This window comes from Notechis scutatus, chromosome 2, assembly GCF_049901735.1.
Source record: "Notechis scutatus isolate UNSWTSFEM ecotype Mainland chromosome 2, rNotScu1.2, whole genome shotgun sequence".
Taxonomy (NCBI): domain Eukaryota; kingdom Metazoa; phylum Chordata; class Lepidosauria; order Squamata; family Elapidae; genus Notechis; species Notechis scutatus.
The window spans coordinates 173,433,820-173,450,429 of record NC_142010.1 but is presented as its reverse complement, the minus strand read 5'-3'; the positions used below and the strand labels follow the sequence as shown (position 1 = coordinate 173,450,429).

At 39.7% G+C, this 16,610-nt stretch overlaps 1 long non-coding RNA gene across 2 annotated transcripts in view; it reads right to left on the bottom strand.

Annotated features, from left to right (window-relative positions):
• LOC148132414 (uncharacterized) overlaps nucleotides 1-16,610 on the bottom strand; it is an 84,609-nt gene that overhangs the window by 27,312 nt on the left and 40,687 nt on the right. The gene's annotated exons all lie outside the window — the stretch shown is intronic.

The following is a 16,610-nucleotide window of genomic DNA, read 5'->3' as shown; positions in this document are numbered from 1 at the left end:
TGGCCACACCCACCATGACCACACCTATTCCAGCCCTCCTAAGGTCAAACACAACCTTGATATGGCCTTCAATGAAATCAAATTTGACACCCCTGGTTTACATAATATTTCTTAAGTTCCTAATTTCTATCCCTTTTATTCAACCATTGATAAAACAAGTCCCAAGTTCAAAAATATTCTGTGTCTTCTTTTTCTTTTATCTTCAGTGTTAATCTGTTCATTTGTGCACAGTCCAATATTTTTTTTAATCATATCTTCTTCCGTAGGTGTTTCCTCACTTTTCCAATGTTGTGCAAATACAATTCTTGCTGCTGTTAAAGCATGCAATATCAAATATACATTCCCTTATCATATTTTTCTGATATAATGCCTAACAAAAATAGTTCTGGCTTAAAATCTACAGGCTATCTTAACATTTTTTCTAACCAAGTATGCATTTTGGTCCAAAACTGTTTTGCTTTTGGGCACGTCCACCACAGGTGATAATATGTGCCCCATTTTTTATTACATTTCCAACATTTGGTAGACATATTTTTAAACCTTTTTGTTAACCTTGCCAGTGGTAGGTGCCACCTATAAAACATTTTATACAAGTTTTCTTTATAAGTGGTTGCCATCATCCATTTATAATTTCTTTCCCAGAGTTTTTGTCAGCTATCTAATTCTATATTATAATGCCATTGTTGACGTTGCTATTCTGGCTTCTCAGGTTCTCCAAGCCAGGAACCAACTTGAAGACTTGACAGGTGTGGAAGGAGAACCTGGGTTCAATGAACCAGACTCATTCCCACTTCCCGCTCAGTGCAAACTATACCTTGAGGTCAATGGGTAAGAGACTGGAGTGGAGGAAAATTACCACATCAGACTCAAGTAGCCAATAAGTATCAGGCTGAGCACATCTCCAAAGGTCATTTGAACAGAATGTTCACTGAAACATGTCAGACTATGTCCACAATAAAAAATGCTGCAGATTGATAGCTGCTTAATAGGTATATAGGAAAGCACTAGTTTAAGCTGCTTCAGGTATGAGTTGGGAGGCAACATAAATGATGATACAGCAGGAAAAAAAAAAGAGAGGATGACGGACATGTTTCTGCTGTGATTACGTGAAATAGGAAAAGACGCATAACTTTTGTCTTGCTGAACAGTAAGGATTAGCACATTTTTTTCTGGTTTTGAGAAGAAATACTGCTACATTTTCTTGTCAAAGGAATATAATATTTTGATGCAATCTGCATGCATGGCGTATGGAATTGCACTCTGTGCCTGTACGGTGTGTATGCAAATGTTTTGTCTTTCATTGTACAATTTTCTCTCTAGCAGGCTGCAACCTTCCTATCATCTTACACCTCAATTAATTCCCAAGAGTAAAGACATCAGAAAGGAACTTCTTCCAGGGAGGATTTCCAGACTGGGAAGCAGAAGCAGTCTGGTGCAACATGCACACACGAACACACACATTAGAGGAAACCTCCACAACTTGCAATAATCATGCAAGCTAAAACCCCTACACCAAAAGAAACTTGAAGCATTTAGATATTGAGCCAGAAAACAGAGGTGGGTTTATTTTCTTTTTTCCTGGAAAACTTTCAGGAAATCTGAGTATACATTCCAGAGCATAGACTATCAATGCAGGCATGTCTCCTTCCAATTATTATTTTAAATTATGATTTAAACATTATTATTTTAAAATGCCCCTGGAACGCATTCTTACCATTTGTACACCTTTGATTGGGTGAATCATTCAACTAATTTAAGAGAGAGAGAGAGAGAGAGAGAGAGAGAGAGAGAGAGAGAGAGAGAGAGAGAGAGAGAGAGAGAGAGAATATATAAGTACTGCACTAAGACTTTTAGACCACCTTGAATATAAAATATGACATATTTGTAGTGCTTTAGGAAGAAAAATGTTGGCCATGCACCAGTAGCTGTTCTAGACAGCTGACTTTGAGATCAGGGAAAACTACCACATCATTATCAACATTGCCAGCCTAGGCTTCATCTCAGAGCTATTTCTCCATCGTTCTGAAGATCTTATATCCACAAAAGAGATGCATTCTGATCTTTCATCTAATGCTCCAGTGAGCTTCCTGAGTATGTTTTGAATCCCCAGGCTAAGCACTAAGAGTTATATGAACAACACTCATTTCCATCGCTATGTATTGAAAATGAATCTTTTCCCATTCCGATGCTCCCCTTAAGGCGTTTCTTAAAGAGCAAGGGTCGATTAAGAAATCCAGTTCTTTTAATTGAACATTTTCTTGCCGCTCGGCATCACGGTAACCTTTCTTATTCCTTGTGGCTGTTATAAAAGCAATACAAGAGAGCCAGTTTGGTTTAGTGGTGAGGGAGACTGTGAGTTCTAGTCCTGCCTTTGGCATGAAAAGTCACCTGGGTAACTTTGGGCCAGTCACCCTCTTTCAACCAAGGTCACTTCTCACAGGGTTGTTGTGGTGGAGAAAATTGGAGGAAGAAGGAGGTACGGTCATCCAACCACCCAACTCTCAATGACTCTGGGCAGGTTATCATATGATATCATATCTCCTATCTCCTCATATCAAATTTTTATTTATTTATTTATTTATTTTGATTTGCCAATTGTTTACAAGATAATAAGTATAAATGTATACATAGTTGTGAATACATGAAATGGTTACATATAAGAAAAATAAAAGAATAAGAGAAACAATAGGACAGGGACGGTAGGCACGTTGGTGCGCTTATGCACGCCCCTACAGACCTCTTAGGAAAGGGGTGAGGTCAATAGTAGACAGTCTAAGGTTAAAGTTTTTGGGGTTTGGGGAAGAAACTACAGAGTCGGGTAGAGTATTCCAGACATTGACCACTCTATTGCTGAAGTCGTATTTCCTGCAATCAAGTTTGGTGCGGTTTACTTTGAGTTTATATCTATTGTGTGCTCTTGTGTTGTTATGGTTGAAGCTGAAGTATTCATTGACAGGTAGGACATTGCAATGTATGATTTTGTATACCATGCTTAAGTCAGACCGAAGACGGCGTAATTCAAGGTTTTCTAGTTCTAGAATTTCAAGTCTGGTGGCATAAGGTATTCTACAGCGAGTAGAGGAGTGGAGAACTCTTCTTGTGAAATATTTCTGGACTTTCTCAATTGTGCTAATATCAGATACGTAGTGTGGATTCCAGACTGATGAACTGTATTCGAGTATTGGTCTAGCAAATGTTTTGTATGCTCTGGTTAGTAGTGTGATATTACCAGAGAAAAAGCTACGTAGGATTAGGTTAACAACTCTTAATGCCTTTTTGGCTATGTAGTTGCAGTGTGCTCTAGCACTTAGATCATTAGAGGTGAGTATTCCAAGGTCCTTTACAGAGCTTGGGTCATCAACAAGATCTTGACTATTCAGCTTGTATTTTATTTTCTGATTTTTTTTGCCAATATGTAAGACAGAGCATTTATTTGTTGAGATTTGAAGTTGCCATTTGTTTGACCATTCGGATACATAGTCAAGATCTTTTGTAGGGTAGCAGTATTGTCTGTGGTATTGAACAGCTTTACATCATCAGCGAAGAGAACGCAATTGCTCTTAATATGATCACAGAGGTCGTTTATGTAGAGTATGAAGAGAGTTGGTCCTAGAACACTGCCTTGGGGAACACCACTATTGACAGGTACTGGATTTGATAGGACGCTCCCGATTTTGACCATTTGTTGTCTGTTTGACAGGAATGCTTCTATCCAGTTATTCAGTTGTCCAGAGATACCATAGGATTTTATTTTTAGGAGTAGTTTGTCGTGTACCACTGAATCAAAGGCTTTACAGAAGTCTATGTAGATTGCGTCTATTGTTTTGCCCTGGTCGAGTTGTGTCGTCCATATGTTTTTGCAGTGTAAGAGTTGCAGATTACAGGATAGTTTTTCCTGAAACCAAATTGTTTATTGAGAGTAGGTTATTTGTCTCTAAGTGAAGGATGATGGATTGGTTAATAATTGATTCCATGACTTTACAGGTGACGCAGCATAAGGAGATTGGCCTGTAGTTTTCAACTAGGCTTGGGTCTCCCTTTTTGAAGATGGGGATGAATTCATCACAGCAGTTTCAAACACCACTAATACTACTGTCTCGAAACAAATAAATTCCCTCCCTAGGATCTATCTGGCACATTTCAACTCTTGAACTCTCTGATTATCAAAAAGATGAATTACACTTTCCCTTGCACAGGAAAAAATATGAAACTCCATAGGCATTCATTCCTCTGTAAGCACAATGCTGCTCATATTGCACATGTTTTATGTGAATGTTTTGAGGCTTTCACATCACTTGAGCTTCCTCAGAGAAGTTTGCATACTTTCCACTATTTTTCTCCTTGTCTCTTTCATATTACCATTTTTGGTAAACACTCTGCTAAGTTTAGTAATCTTTCACACATGTAATAAACATTCTGCTTGATTTTATTCTTAAAGCAATTTTATATCAGTTTATTTTTGTACCCAGATGTTTTTGCAGCCAACAGCCATCTATTCAATTCCTCCAGCTGGCTTTTTTCCTTGATGGACACTCTGTCTCTTACATTTGCTTCTTTCAAAAAAAAAATGTATCTAGTTTCTCCTTTCCCCTTTAGGAATAGAGACCAAAGTTATCAGGTTAATTAAAAATGACAGGCTCGACCATATAAACCAGCAGCTCTATGTTTTAAACCCTTGTGTTGGTCTTTCATGTCATCTTGATTAATGATAGCAAGGGGCAGACCACAGTTTGATCATGGAAGTCTTAACAGGATAGGCAGTATGTCATTATGAAAGATAAGCCTCAAGCTGTGTGGCCAGCTTTATGACTACATATGAACTCTAGCTCTAGGGGCCATTTTTGTCACAAGCTTGGACAGGCAAAAAGAGAAAGAAAGATGAAGATAGCAACCATTAGTTGATGATATGATGATGTCCAAGTTTAGTGACGAACCTCCAAGAATATTTTCACTCGTCTAATATTATAGTTTGGCTAGTTATATGAGATCACTTCAACTATGAAAGTCATTAAGTCCATAAAAGAGTTTTGGCAGAGAGTAGAATGACTTAATACTCCTTTTTTCATATTTCAGAGAATGGATTCCATAGTCCACTCCAGATATGTTCCCAGAAAAGCACTAAGGCCCATAAATCTTTCTGTATATGGGCATTATGTTGTTGATGAAGTTGCATCTATCTTCTTTTGCTTTTAACCCAAGCTATAGATTTGGGGACGGGGGTTATTTATGGTTGTGAGTCAGTCAAATTGGAGCATCTTATAAATTTGGAGATGGTAGGGTTGTCAAAAAGAAGAGATCATGGCTTTCTATCTGAATAATTGGTGATTATGAGACATTGGACTTTTGATCTTTGGTCTGGAAAGCTTTTGGTAGGTGGGTGCTAACTGGGGTTACACTAGTTATTTTTGTCTGGGTGAGAGCTAAGAAATGGAAGAGAGTACTTACTCTATAGGTTATTCTTACCCTTTAGATCAGGGGTCCCTGGGCACCGCCATCTTTTTTTGATGAAAAAGTGCTTCCGGTGAGCTTTTCCGGGTTTTTTTTTTTCATCAAAAAAAGATGGCGGCGCCCAGCTAATGCCGGTACCGGGCCGCGGCGCCCAGCTGATGCCGGTACCGGGCCGCGGTGTAAAAAAGGTTGGGGATCACTGCTTTAGATGGCTCACCACCAGCTAGCTGAGTTGAGTGGGTGATGAAGGAATGGGGTGATTTGATATAGTGAGATACATATTGGTTGGTTGTAGAATAGTGGAAATTTAGTTAGTTTATAATCCAGTGTGGATCCTGAGTGCAAGTGAGAAGCATCCCTAAAACTGTGTTCCAATGTCTAAGGAGTTGCCACAAAGAATGGAGGATCAACTCCTTGCGTACAAAATCAAAAAGTGATTTCCAAATGGATAGAAAACTGGATAATTTCTTCCTTTTAATTAGAAGAGTCAATTTTGCCATCTCTGGCAGCTCCATCACTTTTACCATCCATTCTTCCATTGTGAGAATTAATGTGTCTTTCCATCTTTGTGCATGTAAGAGTCTCACCCCTATCAACATATATAATAACAAAGTTGCAAATTTTATTTCAAGCGCCTTATCCATCAAAGGGGTCTTCTGTCAGAAGAATGTGAAATGATGGTACAATGAATGACATGAAGTCCACACAGGCCAAAGAATATCTGTATAGAGCCCCTGTCATTTGTAAAAACGGGAACATCGGTCTTCACCTATGGAATTTCTCCACAGTTCTTGTCACCTTTCTAAAAATTTCAAAATAAAATTCTCTTTCATTAAATTGAAAATAGATGGGTAGGAAAAATGCATGAGGATTTCTCTGACTTGTGGGCCATATGGCTCCATTTCCTTCCAATTCTTGAAGAGCAACATCCAGGCATGACGTTTTCAAGGTCACTCTAAGGCAATACTGAGAGATGGAAATGGTCCTAAGCGACAAAGTACGGCAGAATTTAGGATTAAACAGCAAAAGATCTATTCTTTCCATGCAAGCAGAGACTAGCTGACCTTTCTAAAAACTGAAGTCTCAAGTAGGTTGGAGTTCCCTTCACTTATGGGATATAGCTGTAATTAAAGGCAGTAAATTATTTTTGGGTATGATTGCCACCACAGCCTACGCTGTTCAAGTTTCTTCATAGTTTTATAAATAACAGAGTGCCCTTTGGTTGCAAATAGCATGGTACAAAATCCATGCATTATTAACTCATTTGCCATAACTGTTGCACAAGAAACTCGAATTAGGAATCAGCAAATAATACAGGGTATTTTTTTTAATGAGAATGACAGGCAAACTAGGCTCAAATAAATAGAGCTAAACTAACATTCAGATGCACAATATATTTTTTGGATTATCATAAGTGTATTAAATGACTTGCAATAGTTATGTCTGACATTCAGTTTATAAAATCCATAAAGACTTGGATGAGCTCTCCATTGGACCATCAAGATGATAAACTTGCCAGTTAGTGGCCCCCCAGATGCTCATAAACCAAAGCTTGCATTAGCCTAATCATTAAACTAAATGCAAGAGCTACCCGCTTTCCAGGCAGACTTTAAAACTCTGACATGAAGCATTTCAAGTTACTCATAACTCCCCTATTGGGTCTTGAATTGGCCTTTCCAAGAAAAAGAAATCTGATTTTCCAAAGCCAATTAATTTAATCCTTTGGTCTAAGTCTATTGGAGTCAGGTGTACAATAGAATTCTAATATCCCACCATCTCAAAATGTCAGGAAACCATGCAGCTAATTTTGAGCATTTGGAATCAAGCTCACATGAACTGTTACAGAGGTGGTATTCAGCAGGTTGTGGTCAGTTCTGGATAACCGGTAGCAGAAATTTTGAGTAGTTCAGAGAACCAGCAAATATCACCTCTGACTGGCCCCGTCCCCATCTATTCTCTGCCTGCCCAGCTGCCTGCCCAGGTGGTCGGCTGGGTCTTCTTTTGTTGCTCTGCACAGGAGAATGGAGCTGGAAAGCAGATTAGTGGGGTGGGGAGGGAATGGAGATTTTACAATATCTGTTCTGCCCCTTAATTACTAGCTGAATATAAGGCAGACAGATAACTCTACAAAGCATCCATACAAAGTTTCTTTATTGGTTCATCAGGTATCCTCATATATAACTCACGGTTACATCGAGATTCATCTCAATGTTCAAATCTTGGCATAGCTGAATTCATAGTGTAAAAGGAGAGTGTTCTCTTCATCCCCATAATGAAGGATCAAGCGGGTGGGCACCAGCGCGTTGCTGGGGTCCAAGCAAGAGTGAAGAAACCTCCCCCAACCCACCAAGGGTCAATTCGGTGACCAATCAGAATTACAGATGTGATCACATGACATGGACTACATTTCCCAGGATACCTTAAGTACATTTACCATGGTGCATTCCCTTAAGGGGACAGCTCCCAATTCCTAATTAACTATAAAACTACCTGGACAGAACAATATCCTTCTCCTGCCACACCCACAAAGCCACGCCCACAAAGCCACACCACGCAAACCAAGCCACTCCCACAGAACTGGTAGTAAAAGTCTTTGAATCCCACCACTGAACTGTTAGTACTGCTTTATAAAGCCTTAGTAAGACCACACTTGGAATATGCATCCAGTTTTGATCACTTTATTATAAAAAAAAAGATGTCAAGACTCTGGAAAGAGTGCAAAAAAGAGAAACAGAGGCAATTAGAGGGCTGAAGGCTAAAAAAATGAAGAATGGTTGCAGGAATTGGGTATGTCTAGTTTAGTGAAAAAGAAGGACTAGGGGTGACATGATGGCAGTGTTCCAATACCTAAGGAGCTGCCACAAAGAAGAGTGGGTCAATCTTTTCTCCAAAGCACCTGAAGGCCCACACCTTGGGCTCAGCCTGGTCATCTCCTATAGTTTTCCAAGGAACACCCCACAATGAGGCAGCATAACAGGACTTGTGGGGAGGGGGGCACTTAGGGATGTACTGTACCTTTAAAAACACTGCTTAATCTATTCAGTACAGACTTCTACTTCTGAGCAAACCTCTTTGAAGGATACAAAAAAGATAACTATCCCAGGAAGTTTAAATTCAGGATTTCATCGGGGATAGATAATCTCTGTCTCTGAGTTAAGCCCACACAGGCGTTCCTTTTTCAGATAAATAACGATGGATTTGATAAATACCCAGTGATAAAATTGAAAGTGTGGAAAGCTGAATCCATCTTTGTCATCAGTTAATTACAACTTATGTGCTGAAAATTGTGTTCCATGTCCTTGCCTAGAATAGAATTTGGATGAATTGGTGCTATGATATGATTTTTTTTTTTAAAATCAATTAACAACTTTCTCCATCTGCTATTTCTTCAGCCACTTTCTGCTTTGAAAATCTATTGTTAACATTTCAACATTCCTTGCATGTTTAACATACATTTCTCCCATCCATTCTTTTTATAAAAACTGCCTTTGGAATAACGTGAGACTTCTGCAGGGGGGGGGGGAGAGCTTTTCTTAAAATATTAGCTATCCTCAGCAGGAGATCCCAATCCATGCATGGTATATTTGGTATAATATTAATCTTAAAGCTATAAGTGACAAAAGAGCCATCTTCAATATCCATCCAGACCATACCAGGACTACATCCAAAAATAAGTGGAAAAGAAACAAATTAATACCTAGTAATAGTCAGACATTTCAGTAGATCTATGCCGTACAAGAAAATGCTAGAGCATGATCTAACAGCATAATTTGTCTTTACATTATATTTAATTAATTATATTACTGTTGGGTCTTTTGTACTTAGTAGTGATTACATCAATTGAGAAAATGCAACAAGAAGAAAATGCAAGCATTTTTTTCAAAATGTTCCTTACCCTAAAGCCAGAACAATTAATTAATTAGCCCTGACAGTTGATAACAGTTATTAAAGTTACTCGTTGATAATTTGGATATGTAGGTTAGTACTTGATGATAAAGAAGAGTCTGTATGTAGGACAAAAATTCTTGCATGAAAGTAGAAAGCCATGGAGATGATATTGGAAAAGCTGTGAGACAATGGTTGTAAAAATAAAAACATGGTTTAAGTTTGGGAGGCATAGAAAACATTAGAAACAAGTTTAGTTTGGCTTTACCTTGACTCATAAGGGGGAGAGAAGAGAAAACACAGTCAGGCTTTTAAGAGTCTGTAACTATAAGCATACATAAATAAGACCATCATATACATGTTATAAACAAACAAATTTGTGCAATTGATATCCGAATGCAGCCTACTTCAACAGGCTGACAGAGCCTGTGAGTCAGTGCCCATATCAACTTAAAGTATTTTGTGTGTCGTACTCAGTTGATGGACTGAAACTGTGTGTGAAGGGCAGTGTGTATAACCCAAATGAAGTCACAGAACAGGTACCTCCAGCTGTTATGTTATAGCTTAGTGGTATCTGATTCTCTGAAATAATTCTGAAGGATCTCCAATGCCGAGATGTTTATGGAAAGATTGGAGCAACTTTGAGGGGTCCAAAGGATTTAAAGCGTTTACCTAGACCTTTAATTGTAGGGTCTTTTTTCAATATGTTCATCTACAAATATAGGAAATGCGGGGAACAATGTGCAATGTGTGGTGGGTGTATGTATGTGTATGTTTTATTAAACACACACACGCACCAGCACAATGCATTTAAATAAATAAATAACATCAACACATATACAGTCCATTTCTTAACAATGTAGATGTTAAAATTTAAGGACAACTCCTAAACATTTTATTCACATGGTTTTTGTGTGTTCCCTAACACTGAATGACAAGAAGTGTCATCCTCAATCTCAACAACGGCATCAGTGAAACTCTAGTTATAACACTATGGGATGCTGCTGTCAATGAGTATTAATATAATATGTTGGATGGATCAATGAACTGGTTACATTGCAATATCCTGTGTTCTTGTTTATATTCAAATGTACGTATTATAGAGTTTGTAATATCTCTCCTCCTTGTTCACAGTGACTTTTTCCTAACCTACATGGATTTCCAGTTATGTATGATTTTTATCACTTAAAGAATAAAGAAAATGGCATTCCAAATGGCATATTGAACATCATCATATTTAATTTGTTCCTAGGTTGCCAGTTTTAGCCGAGAAAGAACCACTGCATCTCTGCTTCCTGGAAAACTCTCTGAAATGTTTCCCTGGAATTCCCAAGATCCGAATCAAATTAACATCCAAGAAAGATCCAGCTGGAGTTTTCTTCTGCAGGATTCCTGGAACAATGGCTCCCTGCAAAAGATCCTATACACACCACTTGGTGTCAGCACCACTCTTTATAACTAGCCACTGCTGTAATGGATCTAACACTGCAAATAAAGAAAACGTTTACTAAAAGGCAGGGGAAGAACAAGGAGGGGAAACATTGAGACTAGCATCCTGTTTCTTTCTGCCTGGAATAGTTACAGGCTAAAGATTGCCCTTACTACAATAATCTATTTATTGCAATAGTCTTCCCTGCCACAGTGCCTACCCTCTTAAACAGCATCCCCCAGAGATTTGAGTGGCTCCAACATTGACCCTGTTTAAGGAAGCCTCGAAGGCGTGGCTTATTCCCTAAACCTTAGGCAAGGAGAGCGGTAGGCCTTTTTGGAAAAATATGGAGGTTGGAAGTTATGTTGGTTTGTTTCTATTGCTTTCTCCAGATGTCTACCTTTTTTTTTTTTTTTTAAACTGGCCAGGATGCTTTTAATATTGTATTGCCACTCAAAGCCATTATAGAGTCAGGCAGCTTTAGAACTTTGACAACTAAACGAACTGGAGTAAACTAGGATCACAGATGCAAATCTGGAATCTGAACCCTTCGAACTGCTTGAGTGTCCTTGGTGCATCATTTGTCCAGGAGCCATTACCAACATGCAGCCTTCACTGCCTAACAAGAACTGGATCCATGTCTTATTGCTAAGAGCAGGGTATCTCAACCTTAGCAACTTTTAAGACAGATGGATTTCAACTCCCTCCATTAGCATAAATTCTGAGAGTTGATGTCCATTCATCTTAAAGTTGCTAAGGTTGAGAAACCCTGCTCTTAGCAATAAGACATGGATCCAGGTCTTATTATGCAGTGAAGGTTGCATGTTGGTAATGAACAAATCATGCACCAAGCAGCCTCAAACATAGCAAAGGGCACGTATTCCAGATTTGCATCTGTGGACCTCTTACACACAAGGATTTACTTGCTTTGATGTAGGTCCACGTTCACACAATGACCTATCTGGAGAAGTCTTGGGCAACTTCCAGAAGAGAAGGCTTAACTCCCAACAGCCATTTTTAACGTTGGCCATATAGCTTGGGGAATTCTGGAAGTTGGCAAGATTGGGATATACTGCTCTAAGGAATGGTATGGTGGTGGCGTTGTGTTGCTGTTGTTGTTTGTTTTTAAGATGTTGAGATGTTGAGTTCACAGTGTTTAGAAAGATACTGTGTGTTGCAGGACTATTCGCCAGCCAAAGAAAGGCAAAGATGAAGGCCCACAAAATTTCCTATGCAAAACCCAGATGACCGATTCAGGAAATACAAATGGAGATAACAGTGGAAAAGTCTCAAACATTGCGAAAATTTTGGCAGGTAAGGCTGCCTGAAACTTGTACTGTAGCAGTCAAGTGGTCCTCTTTTTCATTTTTTCATGGCATTTGTGAAACAGGGTTTGGCTCTGACAAAGCCTAGGGAAAGGCAGCACTTTGCTAAATGAACATGCAATTAAAAGAATTATTTTCTATTGCTTTGAAAGCGGTGCACAAATTGTATGCACTCATCCATCCGCCAAAGTGGCATGGAGAAAAAGAAAAAGAAAAACAATGGGCAATTTATCCAAGAGTTGCCTTCATGTGGAATTAAGATCTAGGCTGAAATTGATCGTTCAATGTTTCATTTCTTTTTCATTACTCTTGCAGGATTTAAACAAAATCTAAAACAAATAGATTTTGTTGTCGATTTGGGGACCTGTAAGATGTTTCATCAGCAGAGTTATCAACTTCAGCTTTGACCAACATTTAGTCAGAAAGTGGTGCAGGCAGATGAGATATGATTATTTAACAAAAGGAGAGGTTTGAATGGAGTTGATTAAAGTGCTAGACGAGCTGTAGTTCCACAGCTAAAACATGTCATGATAGGTGATTTATTTTTGTCATAAGCAATGTCATCAAGTCATTGTTGGTTTTCAGTGTCCATATAGATTTTCTCCATGGTGAATTGTCCCTTAACCTGGTTCTTCAGTATTTTCAATACTGCTTCCACCACCACCATAACTAAGTCCATCAACCTTACTGGTGATCATCTTCCATGATGGAACTACAGCAGGGGTGCCTGTGGGCCAGATCCGGTCCATGGAGTGCTTTGATCTGGCCCTCAGGGCCAGTCTGGAAACAGCAAAGGAGCAGCCCGTGGTGCCTCTGCTGGTGAAAATGGAGCTCGGGGGGCAGGGGGGCATATGGGCTCGGTTTTTGCTGGCAGAGGACTGCAGGAGGCCATTGTCGCCAAAAACGGGATGCAGGGGGGGTTGTACATGGCCACCCCAGGCTCCGTTTTCACTGGTAGAGGACTATCTAAACAAACTAAAAAGAAACCAAAGGAGAAATGTTTCCCCTCTTGCATTTGAGCATCCAAGAAGGGACACGCGAAAAGAGAAAGGGAAAGAGGAAAGAAAAAGAAGGGAAGATGGGAAGAAAGTAAGGAAGAAAAAATAAGGAAAGGGGAAGGAAGAAGAATGGAGAAGGAAAAGGGAAGGAAAAAGAAAAAAGGAAGGAAGGAAGGAAGGAAGGAAGGAAGGAAGGAAGGAAGGAAGGAAGGAAGGAAGGAAGGGGGGAGGGAGGGAAGGAGGGGGATTATAATGAGGGAGAGGGAGGCTCTCAGGGAAGTCCTGCCTTAGCACTTGGCCATCACAGGTGCTCCCAACACAAGTGATTTCAAGCTGGCCATGCCAACCCCTGGCCATGCCCAACCTCCAGCCCTCCAAGGTCAAACACAACCCTGATGCTGCCCTCAATGAAATTGGGTTTTTCACACACCCCTGATCTAAAGCATGCCTAAAAATATTCCCATAAGCATGGCAGGGAATGCTGATCCACCCCCACTCCCTTTGTAACATTTAACATTTTTAATAAATAAAAAAAAATAGTATGGTGGGTAGACCATTTTGGATTAGAAAATGATCCCCTGATGGTTTCTTTTTTATTTATCTGAAGTATTTTTATCCTTCTATGTAGTCCAAAACCTCTCAGAACAACCTATCTATCCCGTGTGAAAGGGGGAAAAAATGACCATTTCTGCCTCCCAACTTAAGAGAAAACAGAAGAGGAGGAAAGAGACGGGGATGGGGAAAAAACAAAGTATGTGTGTTTAAAATGAAATATATTATTCAAGCAGTGATGGAAGGTTTAAAATAAAAATAAAAATAGGCTAGTGGAATTGCCCAGTTTAGGGCTATTCCCTCTGGGCTGCATAATCCACTCACCCACTAGGTGACAGCAGAAATACACACACACACACACACACACAAAACCCTCTAACTGTGGCACCATCAATTGGCCATCTGGCTTTAAAAGGCCAGATTTGAAAACCTGAGCTCCGCTTCCCATCACACCTTAAATGCCACGTACTCATTGATGCATTCATCCTGGGGCTGGAACCATTGCATAATAAAGGTCCTGTTCAGGCTGTGCTCAAGGCAATCTTGACCCTCCCAGGTCAAACACGGCAAGAGTATCAGGCACTTCCTGCTTTTCTTCATTTTTAAAACGTGGAAACAATTTAAAGAGCCCCCCCACCCTTATTCAAGGCATGATTGTTTTCAAGCTCTTTCCCTGTTTATAGGCAGCTCACTTGTCAGTAGAGACAAGATGTGGTTGAACCCAAATCCTTTTGCAGCTCTCTGTCAATATTGGGTTGCAAAGACACAGCGTACATAGTCAATCTATTCAGTTTGTGCAGACACACATACACACCGTTTCTCCCCAAAGGAGGGGCTGGCAAGAGCCAGATTCTTGGGCCAAGCCCTATTACTTAAAGATAAGAATGAGCTGGATTCAACAGCACGGAAAATATGCTTTATTTTAAGTGTTATTTAGGGGGAAGATAAAAAGTTGTCATACTTCAATTTGGGTTTACAGGAGACATATTGTATTAGATAGAAAGGATAAGTAGGTGACTGAAAGAAAACGGACCAAAGATGCAAATATAATTATTTAATTGAGATGGAATAACTAAAACAGAATTAAAAGAATGAGTAGGAGAGAGAAAATATATGGAAAATTAGAGAATGCTAAATAAGATATGAGATAGTATATTAAGTGAGTATAAATTTTGATTGATGTCTGTATAAAAAGAGTTAACTCAGGGTAAGCCACCTTCCAAAAAGAAGTTTTGTGTATTTATGTTTTGTGTAATGTTTGTTTAAGTCTGACAGGATGTGGAAGAATACTAATGAAAATATATTCAATGAGTATATATTTTTAAGGCAGAAGAAATATGATTAAATAGAAGGAAAGGGAGTAATAAAGAAAAGTTTTGAAAAGATATGAAGTTGATTAGATAAGATAAATATATATATAGAAGTGTGATAATTTGGAATTATCTTCTTTTCAAATAAGATGGTTTATTTGTTTCTTCTAGAAAAGATATTTTATTTTACTACATCCTATGTTTTGTTTGTGTGTGTTAAAAAAATTAATAAAGTTTGTTTAAAAAAAAAAAAAGAATGTGCTGGATTCAATTTCCTTTTCTTGACGTCAGCCAAGAGCACTTTCAGATCCTCTTCCTGGTTCCCAAAAATTCTGGAGAAAAACAGTTACATCTCACCATCTGCAAGCTTACCACTTGCTACTGCAAGTGAAGTTTTGGAACTGGGGTGAGAAGGGCTGAAGTTAGCAATGCTTTTCAATGAAGGCTGGATGAATTTGCACAGTATGTCCTGAGAGCCTCGCTGAAGAACAGATTTTTTTTAAAAAAGCATGCAATCAAAATAACAGTCAGTCAGAAATGAGGAGGAGAAGGAATGGTGGGGGGGGGTTGGGGAGAGTAGAGACAGCATGCACTGGGTATCGAGACAGTCCAGTGCAGCTTTCCTGTAGTGGGATGCATTAGGAGAGAAATAAATGAAATCATTTAAGTGTGCTGACAGGTGGTGGAACTAGCTGAGAGGTGCCTACTGTTCGTCTGGAATCAGTCGGTGCTCCAGGTGCCTCTCTTTCAATCTGCTTCTGCCACCTCATCCCCATCCATGGGATTACATCACCCAATCACTCCTAGCATGGAGACACCACAGAAATCGTCTCTCCTCAAAGAAGGCATGTCCATAAGGTGACCAACTTTTTTACAATGAGAAGGAGGACACAAATAAATGGGAGGGAAAAAAACGAAGCCACTTGCGCACGGCTCACTCTTGTGCATGGTGCGCTCTTGTGTGCGGCGCACTCTCTCAAAACAATTCTCCTGTGTGGAGCACATGCGTCTCATAATCGCGTCTTGCCACACTGTACCGAGCCTTGACGAATCGTCACGTCAAATACAAATACGTCACATCACACACACAACGGATCGGATCGGCATCGATCCAATACGGAGACTTATAGATTAGTCTTCAAATATCAAAAAGGAGGACATGTAGGAGGACACTTTTCGAGAGAGGACAGAGCTTACAAAAGGAGGACTGTCCTCCCTAAAGGAGAGACGGTTGGTCACCTTAATGTCCAGCACACTAATCCAGGATACAGAGTGATACAGAAATAACCAGCCATCGCCGCTTTTCCTCTGAAGTAAAGGCAGGTTCTTTTCATGGGCCTCTGTGCAAATTAACACATCCATGGTATACCCAGGGGTGGGCTTCAAAAATTTTAGCAAAGGGTTCTCTACCCAGTTGCTGGGTGGGCATGGCCATGGTGGGCAGGGCCTAGTCGGCCTACTGCACCACGGTGGGGGTGAGGGTGGCATTTTTCCCCTCCCTGGGCTCCAGAGGCTTTCTTGGAGCCTCCAGGAGGGTGAAAACGGCCACTTTGGTCTGGTTGCTCTGTGTTTTTTTAGGGGGAGTTGTTTTGTTTATTTGCTTGTTTGCTCTGTTTCCATGCTGTGAGTAGGTATTGTAGTACTAACTTCAGGAGGCAGTTGA